Below are 18,649 nucleotides of genomic sequence, written 5' to 3'. Positions count from 1 at the left end.
GAAATAGTAGTATTGCAAACATCAAAATCCTTAGCCTTAGCAATTAATTTCTCATTCTCATTTCTAAGGCTAGCGATGGAAGCATTCAATTCATCAATCCTAGCAAGCAAGTCAACATCATCATTTCTAGGATCAATGCAAACATGAGAATCAACCTTAGCCAACAAATTAGCATTTTCATTTCTAAGGTTGTCTAAAATCTCATGGCAAGTGCTTAGCTCACTAGATAATTTTTCACATTTTTCTCTTTCTAGAGCATAAGCACTTTTAACCTTAACATGTTTCTTGTTTTCCTTGATTAGGAAGTCCTCTTGGGAGTCCAAGAGATCATCCTTTTCATGGATAGCACTAATTAGCTCATTTAATTTTTCTTTTTGTTCCATGTTAAGGTTGGCAAAAAGAATACGCAAGTTATCCTCCTCATTTTTATCATCCTCATCACTAGATGTTTCATATTTAGTGGAGGATTTTGATTTTACCTTCTTTTTGCCGTCCTTGGCCATGAGGCATTTGTGGCCGACGTTGGGGAAGAGGAGGCCTTTGGTGACGGCGATGTTGGCGGCGTCCTCGTCGTCGGAGGAGTCGCTTGAGCTTTCGTCGGAGTCCCACTCCCGACAAACATGGGCATCGCCTCCCTTCTTCTTGTAGTACTTCTTCTTCTCCTTCCTCTTGCCCTTCTTGTCGTTGTCCCTGTCACTATCACTTGATAATGGACATTTAGCAATAAAGTGACCGGGCTTACCACACTTGTAGCAAACCTTCTTGGAACGGGATTTGTAGTCCTTCCCCTTCCGTTGCTTGAGGATTTGCCGGAAGCTTTTGATGATTAGGGCCATCTCCTCGTTGTCGAGCTTGGAGGCGTCAATTGGTTGTCTACTTGGTGTAGACTCCTCCTTCTTCTCCTCCGTTGCCTTGAAGGCCACGGGTTGCGCCTCGGATGTGGAAGGCTCATCAAGCTCGTTGATCTTCTTGGAGCCCTTAATCATGCATTCAAAACTAACAAAATTTCCGATGACTTCCTCGGGGGTCATTTGAGTATATCTAGGATTGCCACGAATTAATTGTACTTGAGTAGGGTTAAGGAAAATAAGTGCTCTCAGAATAACCTTAACCACTTCGTGGTCATCCCATTTTATGCTCCCGAGGTTGCGCACTTGGTTCACCAAGGTCTTGAGCCGGTTGTACATGTCTTGTGGCTCCTCCCCTTGGCGAAGACGGAAGCGACCGAGCTCCCCCTCGATCGTTTCCCGCTTGGTGATCTTGGTGAGTTCATCACCCTCATGCGCGGTCTTGAGTAGGTCCCAAATCTCCTTGGCGTTCTTCAACCCTTGTACTTTGTTGTATTCCTCCTTGCTTAAAGAGGCAAGGAGAATGGTTGTGGCTTGAGAGTTGAAGTGCTCGATTTGGGCCACTTCGTCCGTGTCGTAGTCCTCATCCCCTACGGATGGTACCTGTACACCATACTCAACAACATCCCATAATCTTTTGTGGAGAGAGGTTAGATGAAATCGCATCAAATTACTCCACATAGCATAATCTTCACCATTAAAAGTTGGTGGTTTGCCTAATGGGACGGAAAGTAAAGGTGTATGTTTAGGAACGCGAGGGTAGCGTAGGGGGATCTTACTATACTTCTTACGCTCTTGGCGTTTAGAAGTGACGGACGCCGCGTCGGAGCCGGAGGTGGAGGTCGATGAAGTGTCGGTCTCGTAGAAGACCACCTTCCTCATCCTTTTGTGCTTGTCCCCACTCCGATGCGGCTTGTGAGAAGATTTTTCCTTCTTCTCCTTATGGTGAGAAGAGGAAGATCTTTTCTCCTTCCGCTTGGAGGATTTCTTCTTCTTCTCTCTTCTCTTGGTGCGGGACTCTTCCGATGAAGATGAAGTGCTCCCTTGGCTTGTAGTGGGCTTGTCGTCGCCGGTCTCCATCTCCTTCTTGGCGTGATCTCCCGACATCACTTCGAGCGGTTAGGCTCTAATGAAGCACCGGGCTCTGATACCAATTGAAAGTCGCCTAGAGGGGGGGGGTGAATAGGGCGAAACTGAAATTTTCAAATATAAACACAACTACAAGCCGGGTTAGCGTTAGTAATAAAGAAATGAGTCCGCGAGAGAGGGTGGAAAACAAATCGCAACTAAATGGAGAGTGTGACACGCGGATTTGTTTTACCGAGGTTCGGTTCTTGCAAACCTACTCCCCGTTGAGGAGGCCACAAAGGCCGGGTCTCTTTCAACCCTTCCCTCTCTCAAACGATCCACGGATCGAGTGAGCTTTCTTTTCTCAATCACTTGGAACACAAAGTTCCTACAAGGATCACCACAAGATTGGTGTCTCTTGTCTCAATTACAAGTGAGCTTTGATCGCAATGAAAGAATCAAGAAAGCACGATTAAAAAGCCAAGCAACAAGAGCGACAAATGACACACGGATCACTTTCTCTCAAGCCACTAATCACTAATGATCTCTTATCTCAATAGTGAAACTTGGAGAGATGGAGGCTTTGAATGTGTCTTGGAATGGATTGCTAGCTCTTGTATTGAATGTTGAAGGTTGGAATGCTTGGGTGATGTGAATGGAGGTGGTTGGGGTTGTATTTATAGCCACCAACCACTTCCTAGCCGTTGGGCCTTTCTGCTGAGCGCGGACGGTCCGCCTTCCTGGTGCGGACGGTCCGCCCCTGTAGATCAACGGCTGAAGATGCAACGGTCAGCAGTAACGGCTATATCAACGGCTATATTGCATTTAATGCGACGTCAGATGTCAGACAGAGCCAGTCGCGGACGGTCCGCCCGCTTGGCCCGGACGGTCCGCGAGGCCGCTAAAATTCATTTCTCCGAACCCGTCACCTTCGGGTTTTTCGGTTCCTTACCGACCGGACGGTCCGCGCCTGAGGCCGGACGGTCCGCGCGAGGGCTCGGACGGTCTTCGCTTTTCCTCCGGACAGTCTGTAGTGGAAACTTGTGTTTTTGCATTGGTTCTGTCCGAGGGGTATCCCGATGTCGCGGACGGTCCGCCGCAAGAGCCCGGACGGTCCGCGCTTGGCCTGTTTTTCCAAAAAGCTTCTCCTGTCCGGAATAATCTACGGTATTCCGGACAGTCGAATTAGTATAGTTGTAGATGAACCTTTGGCACCTGTAGAACATGTAATCTAGAGCAAACTAGTTAGTCCAATTTATTTGAGTTGGGCGATTCAACCACCAAAACTATTTAGGAACTAGGTGTAAGCCTAATTCCCTTTCACCAAGCCAACGGTCGGAAGGGGGCACCGGACTGTCCGGTGTGCACCGGACATGTCCGGTGCGCCAACGGCTCCCAGATCTGCAACGGTCGACTGCGCTGTTTAAGGAAGGAAATCGGGCACCGGACAGTGTCCGGTGTGCACCGGACTGTCCGGTGCGCCCGATGACAGAAGGCAAGATCAGCCTTCCAGAATTGCTCTCAACGGCTCCTAGCTGCCTTGGGGCTATAAAAGGGACCCCTAGGCGCATGGAGGAGAACATCAAGCAACCTAAGAGCATTCTTGATCATCCACACTCATTCTTTGCGCATTCGTTTGTCATTCTAAGTGATTCGAGCTCCGTTCTTGTGAGAACTTTGAGATAGTCTTTTGAGCTCGATTCTTGGCCGTGTGTGTGCGCATTTTGCTGTGGATTTGTGTGTGTTGCTTCCCTCCCTTACTCCGTATTTCTTTGTGAATCTCAAGTGTAAGGGCGAGAGACTCCAAGTTGTGGAGATTCCTCGCAAACGGGAAATTGAAAGGAAAGCATAACACTGTGGTATTCAAGTTGATCATTGGATCACTTGAGAGGAGTTGAGTGCAACTCTCGTCCGTTGGGACGCCACAACGTGGAGTAGGCAAGTTTTGTACTTGGCCGAACCACGGGATAAATCACTGTGTCTTCTCTGTGTTGAAACTCCTTGTGATTATCATATTGTGCAAGATCTTCTCTCTAGCCACTTGGCATTAACTGTGCTAACACTTAATCAAAGTTTTGTGGCTTAAGTTTTGAAGTTTACAGGATCACCTATTCACCCCCCCCCCCTCTAGGTGCTCTCAGCACCAAGTACCCTGTAGACGATATTGTTGAGGACAAGCCTTGCTTTCTTCATATTCCAATCAATCGATCTGGGACAAAAACAAAACAAGTTGCTACTGGTTTGGTAAAACCAGGACTTGTTAACTACCAGGATAATCCTGTCCCGCCACACTATGCTGTGGTCCAAGTTCTAGAGATCACAGACAGTGGTTGTGAAGATTGGGAGATAGACTTTCCAGTTGAGGGGATCATAACTTTGCAGGAGGCAATGAACGAGTTGGTCCTTTGGCATCGACGCGACATCAAGTTGGGTGATGAGCCGATCTTAAGCCGTCTATCGCGTCATAAGTCACCAATGCCGAATTCAACACCAATGCAACAGAAAGATAGTTCGATCATTCCATACCCCATGGTGCAGGAAAATATAGCACCGACCTCCACAAAAACCGTTGAAACAATCATATCACCTCTTGCGAAGGAACTCGACGAGGGGGACGTAGACAAAATTGTTCCTCAGAATGTCGACGCAAACATCAAAAAGGAAGCAAAGGTTGACACCAATGTTGAAGGGCCAACTACTTCAAAGAAAATTCATCAGCGAATCACCACTGACAATGTCAAGAAACCGTCAGAAGCAGTGACACGCTACCTGCAAAAATTGAAGAGAGTAATGACAGATCAATCAAAAGCGGAATCAGCATCTCGTGGAGTATGCACACGGTCCCAAATAGACGATTTCGAAGTATGGGAAGAAGATGGAAGGATTCATACTCGAGAATCATTACGTCTTAAAATCAATATCCCGATATACAAGAAGGAGGATGTTCCTCCTAAATTTGAGAATGGGAGGCCGTTCTTGACGACGGTGCATCTTTCTAAGTTGTCGACTCCGGAGATTAGAATGCATGAGTGGTACATGGTGGCTAGCAACAAATACAAACTGAGGACTTCACATTTGTTGTGCCAGAAGATGCATTTTGGAGCAAAGATAATATAGATCATGTGCGGCATTTATTCTTTGACGATCTGTGGTCCTTGTACCACCGACAAAGGATGGAAACCAACTACTTAACCCTCTTTTGCTTGTAAGTACCTCTAAACTTTCATATTTGTTAGTTTTGTACACGCACACATAAACGAGAGTCTAACGATTAACACTTTTTACACGTAGGATGCAATACATGGATGATAAAAAGAAACAACTTAAGACAGGGTTTCTTGACCCGTTGATGATATCCCAAGCTCGCTACAAAGAAGTTGTTCGGAGACATGGAGAAGAATACAAAGACTTGGATGATGATGAATTTGAGAAAGCCGTCAAACAGAATCAGAGAAAGAAAATGAAGGTAATGGCGGCATACATTGGACGAGCCATGTATAATCATGTACAACATGGCAAGGACTTAATAATAGCTCCGCACCACTTTAAGTAAGTTCTCGACATGGTTTTGAACTACAAATTATGGCAATCGTGATCTTAACATGTGTTTTCGTCTATGTCTATATAGTGACCACTACATTTGTATCATGATCTTTCCAAAGCATGGTAAAGTCGTGGTCTTCGACTCACTGAGAATGGAAAAAGATGTGTATAATGACTTCTTGAAGATTTTAGAGAAGTATGATTATTATTGCACACTTGTACTTATTACAACTTAACAAATGTATTCTTAATCTCACAATGCTATTCTTATATGCAGTGCATACTGTTTTTATTAGAAAGATCTTGACGGCGAACATCCAGAGGACAAGCCTAATTTGTCAATATCATTATTTCCATATGGTGACAAACAACCTCTGGGTACTGTCCTGTGCGGTTATTATGTATGCGAATGGTGTCGTGTCACCTTCCATTACATGGTCAATCGTGAGGATGTAAGTTCGCTATCATTGTCTATGTTGCAATTTTTATGTTATATTGTTGCTCATCACATTACTCTTAGCACTGCTTGCTTTTTGCTTTCATTGCAAGTTTCTAAATCCAAGATCAATGCTGAATGGTTAGAAAGAGATATGGTTTCTGTCGGCGTGGCTAAGGTTGTAAAAGACTTGCTTTAGTTTATGCGTCGTGAAGTTCTTCATCAACAAGGGCTATTCTACAATACAAACGGAAATTTGCAACACTTCCCAAAACTAAGTTTGTACACAATGTTTAGATCTTTAATTTGGAACTTGAGATGTTCAGTTGTATATGGAACTTGAGATGTTGTGTTGTTGAGTTGTATATGGAACTTGATATGTGTATCATTGTGGTTTGGTGCTAATACTAGTACTGTTATCGTTCTGTGAATGTGTTTTATGATGTGTATGAATCTGATGTATGAATCTGGATTATGTATATTGATTTGTTATGAATATCATTTGTATATTAATTCTGTATATAAATCTGGAATCTGCATATGAATCTGTAATCTGTATATTGAAATACAGTCGGACCTATATTTAAGACCGTCTGTGGTATGTGTCTAACACAAGCGGCTAGGATTAGAAACTGCTTGTGATGTGTGTCTATCACAGGCGGTTCCTTTAGATAGAACCGTCTGTGATGTGTGTCTATCACAAGCGGTTTTTGATTGACCGCCTGTGATGTTGTTTTACATCACAGGCGGTGCACCACAAGCGGTTCCTGGAACCGCCTGTGTAGAGGCTAACTGGACCGCTTGTATAGAGGTTTACTGTAGTAGTGCATATTTCTCCAAAGTTCTTTTATCCCCCACAAGCTCCAGAAGAGCGGAGAAATAAATGTTCATGAATCAAGCTTAATTCTGTAAAAATCTAGCAGATTTGTTTACGAAATAACTATCACCCTCTAGCTTCCACAAATGTGTGAGTGAAATTGACATGAGATACTTAGAGTGTTGCAAGGTTTAGGGGAGAAAACTCCTTAACCATAGTCCATAATTATGGTCTAGAAGATCACAAACTGTGAAACTGGTCCTCACGACCTGATCCTGAAGATCAAACTGTTGGACTATTTTTTTATGACTTTTTTCCTACTGAGTTTTCTCACAATTTTTTTTAACAAGATAACATGTGTCATGTAGCATGCACACATGATATCTCGTACTTTTTTCACTGGATTTTTAGTAGATGTTTTTGACGAGACATGCATACAACGTAACGAGATTCACTAGGGGAGTTGTGAATTCTCGAGGTGGGTTAATCACTTAATCTCGATACGGGTGAAATCTCTGTTGAACCATACAGAGACTAATCATATAAAGACAAATGCATGGGGATATGTGATGACCGTGTCAGGGTGATTAGAGCAGTCCCAACCTTCCACGTCATCCAGTTTTCATAGCATTAATTCAGCTATCACATCAACTAAAAGATGATATGCAGTGGCGGGCCTAGGATTTAGAGAGTGGGTATTCAAAAAAATTTATAAGATGAATTTTTGGAAGATTAAAACATGTATATTGACATATATATAGTTAATTATATATATATATATAAACTATAATTAAGCACACACGCTATGATCATAATTGAGTCAATAACTAGTCTACTAAACTCAAATTTTATACAACTATTTCAAAAAATTAAATCGAAATGCATTTGTTGGTTGTTGCTCAGTTGCTAGTTGGCTGCTTGTCCTCTTTGTCATTTTCCAAATCACTAATGCCCCATCTGCAGCCCAGTACTGCAAGCAGCAAAGCAGGGGAGGTCAGGTCGGGTGGCCATTAGCTCGGTAGGCTTAGACATTGGCACGATGGGACCTTGCTCCTGGTTGTCTGTCCTGGCACGCGGTGACGTTCTGACTACGGTGGATTGAAGCCTCATGCGATAGACGACAAACGACACAACAATGAGGCCAGATGTAACGCAACGACAGTTAGTCGGTCAAGTCTGGGCACCTAGCTGCGCCGCAGAGCCACGATGTCTCAACAGAGGTACTAGTGCCTACATGGCACGTGGGGCTGCAAGATGTAACCACGACTTGGTGGCTGGCGTATCTGGTGGCTCTGCCATGGTGCGACTACAATAGGGTTTGGGGATTTTTTTTTTGTCGTGAGGTACTGAGGTGGGCTTTGTCGCTCAGTTGGGCTTCATGGTCCACGACAAACGATTGGATTAGTTAGGTATGAGAGGTAGGAAGGAGATATTTTAGTCCAAATAAATAGAATTCATTTATTTATTTGATTCATTTTTTTCATTTTCTATACACTAAAACATATGTCACCTTCTGTGACATTTCCTTTATGTCATAATACCTTGAATTTACGTCATATTTTGAAGTTTATGACATCTCTATGACAAAAATTACTTCGTCACCTATCATGCGTGGCATTACATGTTCTATGACGTTTCATGTATTTTCGTCATAAATTTAGTGACACATCGTTCGTCGTCATAGTTTTGTGACACACTTCTTTCGTCATTAACAATCTCCAAAAAAATACCACAACCACACCATACCTCCATGTAGGATAAAAAACGTCACAAAATTAAACACTCACATGACATGGCAAGACAAGGCCTTCACGTGGCATTCATACCATGACAATTATGTTTATTACAAAACATTTTTGTTCATCACATTTGGCCAACCAAGGCCATTTTAGTTTTTAACTATCACCAATGCCAACGTAGCACAAAAGGCACAACTCATTATAATTAAACAACAATAAATGATCATCACATACACTTAGCAATATATTATCATAGATATCATTCATCAATAACCAAATCTTGGGAGTTACAAGACCAACATTGCTACTTCTACATGTGTAGCATCACCACAATTGTTTATTCTCTTTGTTGCAGGCTTGCAGCTACAAGACCAACATTTTGAAGACAACCAATTTGTACGTAAGGTCCTGCATTTTCCTTGAGGACAACCAATTTCTCCTTAATAGAAATCCATTTCTTCAATCATAAGTAACAGTGTCAACCAACTATAAGCCCAAAATAAAACAAAAGATATTAAAGTACATGAACAAATGGACATTACCATCTTAGCAGTCTCAATATGAGGTTCAATTTATTAACATCTTGTTGATACCTTTTGTACATGAGATTCTACATTTTCTTGAGGACAACCAATTTCTGCTTAACAAGAATCCACTTCTTCAATCATAGAAAGTAATAATGTTAGCCAACTATAAGCCCAAGATAAAACATAATAAATTGAACTACATGAACAAATGGGTATTACCATCTTAGTAGTCTCAACATGAGGTTTGACCCATTTCTTTGCCTATGCTAATTTTTCTTATGCCTTAAATATTAGATACAGACATATAAATGGTAATTTTATTTGTGTAATGCATTTTTGAAATCAGAAAGAAAAGCATGTAGTATGAAGAGGAACCTTATGAAAAACATACTACAAAACATTCTGCACAACAGGTTTCCCATGTTGATTCCAGTGACCTAAGACAACCTCCTACAGATGATGACAAACATAGCAATGAGAGAACACGAGCATAGTAATTGCACCATTAAATATTAGATACGTAGGCATGTTGTGCCACTAGCCAATGTGGTAATCATGCTCCATGAACCTGCAAAAGAAAATGAGAATGAATCATAAATATGTTATAGATGGAAACAAGAAAGAAAATATGTCATCAAATACAAGAATTTGCTATTCAATGCAGTAGAACTACAATATGTATACTCTGCTTGGCCTAGTCTAGGTAACCATTAGAACTTTAAACATATTAGTGTACTTCTCTAAAACTAGTGGCAGAGAATGGAAACACACAACTGAAGGAAATCAATGCCTTAATAGATTACTGCAACATGAAAGTATAGGAATTTCAACATGCTATGTCAGGTAAAATGATTCTGTGGAACATAAACATGCATGTTTGCACTCTAAACACCATCCATACATAAAAGTATATAATTTAAAATTTGAATGGATTTTCGACTCTAGTATAGATATCTAATTTAATGACCTGCTACTCTGCTAGTGTCATAAGAATGTGTTGCAGGCTTGTATATAGCCAGCTAGCAAGAGAAAAGTAGATGGTATTATAATAATTGTAGTAAACAAGTTAGGCATGGGAAACCACTTACAATCTAAACCCTATTATTGTGATCAGCACCTCAGATCGCTTGTTCAGTCATATGTGATTCTACATATTATTAATGCTTTATGTTTAGAAGCCCCTACTAAGACTGCACAGTTAATATTATTTCAATTTATAAAAATATTGGATAATTTTTAACCAAGGTTTACATAGCAGCACGATGTTCACCTTCATGTGGAGTACCGGTATAAGGATAACACTGAAATTAAATAAGAGATGCAGTTAAAACAATGACTAGTATTGGGTAATTTTATATATGATCTCATATATCTATCTTCATAGTAAATAATGTCAGGTCCCTTGCAATGTCGGACATAGAAAAAATAGTATTCAGTTTCTCTGAAACAAGAAATAAATTACAATAACTAAATTTGAAAGTTCCCAATCCACTTGTCTAGTTATGTATATGAAAATTACCTAAAACAACTATAATCGAACATACCCTCTCGTATGGCCTAATACCTCAAGCATGGCACAAATCTTGTCGATGGAGACGATGGACTGCACCATTGCCGGTAAGCAATCGAGCTGCACAAGTCGACAACAAGAAAATTAGATCCGAACTCAGCAAATCGAGTGCCACTCGTCACCCATACCCTAACGCAGAAGGTGGATCAGATCAGAGCCAGGAAGAGCGAGAGCGAGGGATGGGGGCGTCACACCATCTACTGGAGCACAGTGAAGCAGTGGCTGGCCGGATGCCGGTGTGTGGCATGGGCGGCGGGCAAGGGCGTTGACCGCCTAGCCGACTGTGGCTGGCTACCAGGCAGGGGCGCTGCCTGTGGGGCCCTTGTAGGTGCAGGCTGGAGGCTAGAGTGAGGTGAGGTGCTAACCACCAGGCTGGATGCGGCTAGTGCTAGGCGGGGGCGCTGACCTCCTGGTCGTATGCATCTGGCGCCGGGCGGGGTCAGGGGCGAGGCTGTGAGGCGGCGACGACGACCAACGAGGAGGATGGGGCTACTGTTGCTGGTAATGAATCGACTAGGTTAGGGTTATGGACGATAGTATATGATGGGAATGAATCGTTTGTAGAAGGGAATTGCTAGACATAATAAACACTTGGCTATTATTGTAGTGACAATAAACTTTTTATGATAAAAGATTTTGAGTTCGAACCTTTTGAAGAATATTTTTCCCTTTTTTCTTATCAACACATTTTTAACTTCGTCCATTGGACATAATTTTTCCTTATGGTGTGGTTGATATTTAAATATCATGATCATTTTTTACATATACACTATTAATTATTAATAACCAGAATGAATATTTTAAACTATTACTTATTTGTGATATCTCATGATAATATAGTATTGGCATATATTTATGACGTTTATCACTTGTATCTTATATGACAACAAGATGTTCATCATGATATAGTGATTGGCCAGTGTTATGACGTTTTCTCAATGTTATTAGTGACGCTAGCCTAAATTTGTCGTAAGGTTGTTTTTGCACAAAAAATACGTCATAAAATAAAATGACTCATGACGAAAATCTTCATTGTCACGGGATATTTGTCACAAAAGGCCATATGTGTTGTAGTGTATGCATATACACTATATACATGTATATATATTGAAGTTCTTTTGCCAAAAATAATAGGTATTCATTTAAATACCCTTGAATTTAATGGGGCCCGCCCCTGATGATATGGCAAACAATTAAATGAAGAAAGAGTAAGAAACTGAGTCTTGCATAAGACTTGGTTTCAACACGATATCGATCCAAAACACAATGAGAGAAGAGGAGTATTAAATTCAGTTAAGTAATATTGATATTTGCATTGGAGAGGTAGTGTATAGTAGTAGTTTCTAGATGACGAATATTATAAACTATAAGTAGTGTCTTGGATTGGGACTGCTCTTAATGAAATCAGTCTGTCTCTTTCTTACCGATAACCACAAACAAGAAAGGAAGAATAACGAGCATGCATTCATTCCTATCTGTGTGTGTTCATATTGTGTTCCTATATGTGTAACACTAGACTCCCTATCTCTCTGTATCCATATTGCTTCTGATTGGTTGACTGCATAATCTTATCCTGAATCATTCTACGCATTGACTTTGTCTGAGCATATGTTTGATTACTTGCACATAGAAGACGCGGGATGCATGAATGAATACAAAATAAGTTATTTTGAGGTTATTTATTTGCATCCGCTTGTACGCTCAAAGTTACCGTACCTGCTGCGCGCGAGCTGGTTGCGGGTGGCCCGTGAATCACGCGGATTGTGTTCCTAACTTCCTATATATGCATCGCTAGAACGATTTCTCAACAGTAGCACTACCAACAACATCAATATTTGTGTCTTGTGGCCCTCGCAACGAGCCTGGCTATGGAGCAACAAAGCTGCAGCCTTTTCTTGTTGGGACTTTAGGCTGCATGCAACGTTTCATCGGATGCTTCCCCTCTATTCGGTCACTGAATAAGCTTAATGCCTCTCTCTCTTGGGAGAGAGAAGGAAATCCCCCTCTACAGAGAGGACTCTAATCTCAATCCTTTCGCTAATTATTTATTTTAACTGTAAAATTAATCACTTTTCAAGTTTAATTAATTGAAAACAATTTGCATTATGGTACTACAAATAATGTAGTATTTTTTAAAACTACAAAAACTGATGAAAAAGTAAAATATCTCAGTCAAAGCGTACAAGGAGAGCTGATTAGGGAAAATGGATAGAGATGATGTAAAATAGGGGGAAGAGGGAGATATTTAAATATGAATCAAAATACAAATAGGGGGATTTGAGAGGGCGAATTGTTTTATTCAGCCTTAGTGAGAGGGATCTATACACGTGCCTTCTAACCAAAGGGTCTATGGTGTTTTTCCTATCTTTATTTAGTACTACCTTTGTTCTCGAATATTTATCGTCCGCTAGTTTTTTTTAAGTTAAACCGTGACAAATAAAAAATAATGGAGGGAGTATTGTCAGTACATGCATGGAAACATATTGTCAGTACATGTTCTCTTTTAGTTTTGGATATGCTGCCTCATTCAGTGTTCAAACAGTTCACATGCAAAATGGCTATGCAGGAGGATCTTATCTGACTTATGAAGCAAAGTGCCTTCCTATTACATGAACAAGATAATTATTTCAGGCGTTGAGATTCATGTCACTGTTCTTCCATACCGATTGCAACACATTGTTCTCCAATTAATATGCCCATGCTCTTCTGTCGCTAGTGACTAGTCATTACCATTAGTGCCATGCAGATGATCTCACTGAACCACACTAGATATCAGTGTTGTCCTCCTGGTCATTCCATTCATCTCAAAGGTAGTTTTGGTGCTGCTTGTCCCCTTCCTCAGCATGTTGCTAATCCAATAGGTAAAGCCACTGAATCTCCAGCTAAAGAACCTCTAGTGACATCAGCCCACAACAAGATTTGATCCGGAAACAAGATTTGTACAGTCGGCATCTGAGCGGAACTTGCATGTACGTGTTCCTCTGCTGAGAGAAGCCTCATGCATGAGACGCAACCTCGGATTATTAGAGAACAATCTACATTATTCCACACTAGCTATTGTTCTCTAGCGCACATGCATGCAAGCCGGGTTCTGTCAGTTGTCACTTCAACTGTCTTTGTGAATCGTGATATCCTTGTTGGCTAACACAAATTAGTAGTTATCGATCTATAGAATATTGCAAAGCATGTGCATGCAGCGATCTGGACATCAGCTCATCTTGGTGTTGGAGGAAGTTACTTCTCTCGTTGTAAAACGACGCAGATGAACTACAGCGCTAGCTTTTGTAAAGATAGCACAAATGTAAATTGTTCGTCAGTTACGCAGCTAGCTGAAAGTACTTTACAAGAAAGTTATCTCGATGCAGTGGAAGTGGCTGAATCATTGTAGTGTGTTTTAATGGTAGACGACGATGTCACTTGGCAAGTTAAAATTCCGGTATCAGTTAAACATCACCGAGTTCTTTGATTTAATAAAAACTGGTAAAAAGTATCAAAAAGGTTCTATCATGTCCGATCCTTCTAGGCAACAATTTTCTTTCAATTCATGGTTGAATACATAAGCTTGGTCTTCTATAGAATTGCTCTTTAAGGGCTCCGGACAATGGCAATGTCATTAATCCATGGAACAAGAAGTTTGGCACCTTTAAAGTGGTTCTCTAAGGTGAGTTTAGTTGCGAGGCAGGCAGGACAGAGACGTCATCTGGCGTACTTTTTTGTCCCTCCAATTTTGAGGAATAACTATGGACAACACTGGATAGTCATGTCCCAACCCTTTATCCTAAACCAAACAATCTTATTTGAGGGATCGTCCTGTCTCATCCCATCCCGTCCTGTGATCTATGAAGGATCGAATCAGACTAGAGTAACAAGAACCTATAGGTATATCAGCAGGGGCAAGATTGGCACCTGCGCATGGTTCCCGAATTTTTGTCCCCTAAATCATGTAATTAGTTAGCTAAATATATATACATAAATGTAGAAAATATGGTTCACTAAAGCCCATATGACAAGCACTTCCGCAGCTGTTTAGTTCTGACTAATTAGCTCAAAACAGTGAAAGTAGAAGACTAGCACTCCGCAGAGCAGTTTTTCTCCGTCAATCTATAGTGAATCAGCGAGTTGCCGGTCATGACCTGTTCATCTCCTGTCTCTAGACGCCGTTAGTCTGCTGCCTTTAATTTGAATCTCCTACAGGTCATGGCAACGGTGGACGATCAATCGACTTGCGAGTGAGACTGGACACCATACAGTGCATACTGCATACTCGTATCATCGGCAATTCAGCATCGCTTATCTTTTAATGCCCATCATGCCATCATGCATACTGACTGGCACAAGTACATGCTCCATCTTCTACGTTTCAATCTATTTCTTTCTTTATTTAGTTAAGTACCTAGGATTCTTGTATTACTTTTAAACTTCAAATTATTGGTTTTGTTTGTTAGTTTGTGTCAAACGGGGAGACATTTATTTATTCAATCCTCATCTCACATTATGTCTGAAAAATAGGATCGGAAGTATGATTCCGGTACTAGGAAACACAAGAAGAAACAAAGACTAGAAGCGGTGGCTTAATCACAAAAGGGTACTACTGATGGATTTGTTGTGAGAGAACCCCAAGTTGATTCTGAAAATCAAATTCGATATGCTACTATTGAGGGCCATGGTGATGAGACTAGCTAGAGGCTCACAATGCAAAAATGCACGACTGGTGAGGCGACTAAAGGGGTGAATGAGAGCCACTAAAAATTCTCTCTCGAATATCGTCAACTGAAACTGCGTAACAGTAATACTCAGTCCAATATCGTCAGTCCAATATCGACTGAATATACCAAACTGCTACACAGAGAACTGCCCAACTATCTGCAAAATCTTAGAGCCAAAATCACAGAAAAGCACGAGCGGCAGTGCCGGCCACCTGAGCGACAGTGCTGGGAGCGGTAGTGCTGCGCTCACGAGCAACAGTGTCGGACAATGAAAAATGCTCAGATTTTGTTCAAACTTCACAGGGAGTTTGCGCAGAGGGAAACAAAAGATGGATTTTGAAGTTTCACCTAGAGCAAATCAAACAACCATGCACAGATCAGATTTCCCGAATCAATTGGGGTTTTGTTGGAGTTTTCGGGAATGAACTCAAAACGAGTTCAACTCGGATCACAAGCAAAAACTACACTAACATGGCGTATGCAATGATCCAAAGAGTCTATCTTACCACCAATCAATTCCAAAAATCACCCACAACACAAGAACTCAAAGGTTTTCACAAATCCACAAAGAGAAGGAAGGGAAGAACGCGAGAACAAAAACGACTCAAAAAACTTCAGCGGAGGGAAGACTGAGCAAACGAGTCCACTACACGACAGTTCATTTACAATGACTTACGGTTGGTTGCTAAATGCGTCTTCAGCGACCTACAGTTGGTCGCTAAAGACCCTTAGCGACCTATAAAGATGGTCGCTGTAAGTGCCATCGTTAAAGACTTTAACGACCGACATCTTTTTAGCGGCCGACCGTCCGTTGCTGCTATTGTATATTCAGCGACCAACTGTAGGTTGTTGTATTATGCATTTAGGGACTAACTATGGGTTACTATATGGTATATTTAGGAACCAACAGAAAGTTGCCCCTACTGGCAGTTGTTATTAGCAATAATATATAGTTAATTAGCATTCAACAATGACCAATCCACTGAATAGATATAAACACAGAACACCAAAAATCATAGATTTTCATACATATAATCACATAGACATACACATGAATAGACAGGGATTGCATCAGTTTATCTCTTTCTGGGACCCAACTCATGTAGAAGCCTCCAACAAGGTCTGCCCTTTTTATTCATCATTCAAACTTTATACGATAAAAGCATACAAGTACAATGTATAAAAAGATACATGGACAAATGAAAGCTCAAATTGCAAATATGTACATCCTACTCCAGGTCGAGAATAGAGCCCAAACCCATATAAAAAAGATGAAAAGTTTAGTACTCGAGTATCCCATAATCTATTTATTGTTGCTACCTGCACGACGCTTGTTACTTTGCTATCATTTTCTCCGTGAATCAGTAGGATCAACTTCTTTATTTTGTTAGCTGACATGAAGGGATTACATCAACTGATCTTGATGTAGGTACCAGTGGCCTCCCATGACGTCGTCGTCTCTTTCTTCAAGCCAAAATATAGACAAGTTAAAGGGAATAAAAACATGTTCATGTCAGATAAAGGATGCAGTATGCAACAAGGTTGTTCAAAGGATTCATGGGTATAGCCAAAGTAATATTTTAACAGAAATAACTACGATGCTCCAATTCATGGGTATAGCCAAAGTATTATTTAGGATTCACTTGAAGATTCACAAAACTCATCTCATCTAAAAACAGTACATCATGTTGATAATCATCATGAATAATATTAAATAAAACTGTACAAGATAAATGATTACAGGATCCGATGGCCACAAAAATGAAGAACCCAAAAACTATCGGTCCAATAGGATAGTCATCCCCCTTTGCCACCGTTGTCTTAAGCACAAAATCCCTCTTTGTGATGTTCGTCTGGAACTTGGCACACTTCTGTCAGCAAGACACCTTGGAGTTGATGGATTATGGAAAGGCTTAACTAGTGCAAAACAAAATTTTCGACCCCATAAAACCAATAACTATTGTGGTTATAGGTCATAGAATTACCACTAGACGCGCAGGACAACGGAAGACGTCTCGATGTAGACGAACACGTCGAGCAGTGTCGTGCAGTTGCCAACGTCCTTCACGTCCTCGCGCGGTTCATCCTATTGCTCCAGATGCAGTACCTCCGAGATATCCACACGTACAGGGAGGAAGCGCCGCGTACCGAACTGCTAGGTTCGTGACGACGGCTAGGCGAGGGCGAGAGGCGGGCGACTGCTCATTTTCTGGTGGCGAATTAGGGTTCTTATAACCGCGCCCCTGCCCCCTCATTATATAGGCGTTCTGGTGGGCTTCTGACTCCGAAGCCCATCAGTAACCCTAAAGCCCTGTCTAATTTCGGATCTAATCCGAGTTAGGCTTTCTTTCCCTTAAATGTGTGATCCTATATGTTCACGTACATATAGACATGGTCCAAGTACTCTTACTTGGCCCAATAATTGACAGCGGCCTCTAGCAAGACATGTCAACTTCTATGCGCACGTAAAGATCATATCAGACGAACCATTGCAACATTACGTACATGTTGTTCCCTTTGTCTCACGATATTTGGTCTGGCTCTAAGCTGACGTCTCTTTCTCTATATTGTGAATTTGAATCATTTCATTTGTTAACACTTAACCCTAGCACAGCCACACATTTCTTGATCCAATCACTCGAGGGGCCCAGAGATATCTCTCTCAAGAAGAGAGGGACAAATTCCATCTTAACTGACCATGCCTTACAACATGCTTCCTGAAAAACCCAAAACTACCTTTATAACTACCCAGTTACGGAGTAGCGTTTGATAGCCCCTAAGTAAGTCAATTCACATCTTGAGAACATGCGACAATCTCAGGTCTAAGGACATAGTATGCATGTTGCAAAAAGATAACTATATTACAATATCTCATGTTGGGTCGGTCCAGCCTCATGTCATACATGCACCCACATTATTAGTTTAACATCTCCATGTCCATGACTTGTGAAATGTAGTCATCAACTAATACATATGCTAGTCATCGACTCTAACTAGGGACATCATTTAGAATAACCATAATCTCATAAACAATTCACATAATTGCTAATCAATACAATGTGCCTTTCATGGATATTCAATTAAGCAATATATGTATATCATGGATATAAATAAATATGCTCATCTATATGATTATATCTATGGCATATTTCTAACAGAAGTTGTATGTGAATCTTGGTATAAACATAGACATGTTTGTGAAAAACTTGTGAGATTTGTGTTTTTTGTGAAATATGTGGTCTCTATTATGTATGTGATAATTATGTGATATTTGTGATGTATATGTGATATATATTTTGTTTGTTTAGATGGAATGGCAAAAAAGTTAAAAGGGGGTATACTTGTCGCTTTGACGAGTGTCTAGGTCATAGCGCTCAGAACAGAAGGCACAACTG

The 18,649-nt window shown here is 41.0% G+C and overlaps 1 long non-coding RNA gene across 13 annotated transcripts; it reads right to left on the bottom strand.

The window, feature by feature from the left end:
• Positions 1-8,656: 8,656 nt before the first annotated feature.
• Positions 8,657-11,104, bottom strand: LOC103635664 (uncharacterized). 13 transcript variants are annotated; one of them, XR_004852006.1, is made up of 4 exons: positions 10,955-11,104; positions 10,523-10,608; positions 8,994-9,546; positions 8,657-8,908 (listed from the first exon to the last, which is right to left on the bottom strand). It is a non-coding gene; the product is annotated as an uncharacterized lncRNA (long non-coding RNA). The 13 variants fall into 13 exon arrangements; XR_004852003.1 differs by having other exon boundaries at positions 8,994-10,279; positions 10,543-10,608; positions 10,677-11,096; XR_002264343.1 differs by adding an exon at positions 10,249-10,279 and having other exon boundaries at positions 8,657-9,546; positions 10,543-10,608; positions 10,677-11,096.
• Positions 11,105-18,649: the final 7,545 nt, after the last annotated feature.

Source organism: Zea mays, chromosome 8 (genome assembly GCF_902167145.1).
Source record: "Zea mays cultivar B73 chromosome 8, Zm-B73-REFERENCE-NAM-5.0, whole genome shotgun sequence".
NCBI classification, from domain to species: Eukaryota; Viridiplantae; Streptophyta; class Magnoliopsida; order Poales; family Poaceae; genus Zea; species Zea mays.
Note: the sequence above shows the minus strand (reverse complement) of the source record. Positions and strands in the feature narration are given on the sequence as shown.